The following is a 582-nucleotide window of genomic DNA, read 5'->3' on the forward strand; positions in this document are numbered from 1 at the left end:
AGTGAATTCTGTTTAATGTTTAAGAATTGTTCATCAAAAATCTTAGTTTTGTCATCATCAAAAAGGGGAGATTGTAAGATCAAGTTTTGATCTAGTAGTACAACTCTATGTTTTGATGATTACAAGTTAACCTTTTGATATGAACAATTGTGGTACTCTAACGTGTTTTTCTGAGTGTGTATTTACAGGCTCTGACCTCAACTCAATCTCACACAAATCAGAAGCACTGTGTATAAAGAGCGACCCAAGCAACGCTTTCGCATTCACCATGTTCAGTATGAACAGTGGAAAAGCTTCAGAAGTTCTGAAGTTATACAAACTCTGATGTGGACTCAGTCACTAGAAGCTCTGAAGATCCAGAAAGTCTGATAACCAAGAAACACTGAAGGCTCAGATATTCTGATGGTGTAGAAGACTCTGAAGATCCAGAAGCTGATTAGTGAAATTCTGTTGTCCAGAAGCAAGATACTCTGAAGACCATGTTCTTCCCTCTGAGTTCAGAATCAGAAGAAACAATGGTCAGAGGATCTGGGCTTTCCCTCTGACTCTGATCAACCGGCTTCACAAGTTCCAATATGAAGC

The sequence above is a fragment of the Lotus japonicus genome, chromosome 6, assembly GCF_012489685.1.
Source record: "Lotus japonicus ecotype B-129 chromosome 6, LjGifu_v1.2".
Classification (NCBI taxonomy): Eukaryota; Viridiplantae; Streptophyta; class Magnoliopsida; order Fabales; family Fabaceae; genus Lotus; species Lotus japonicus.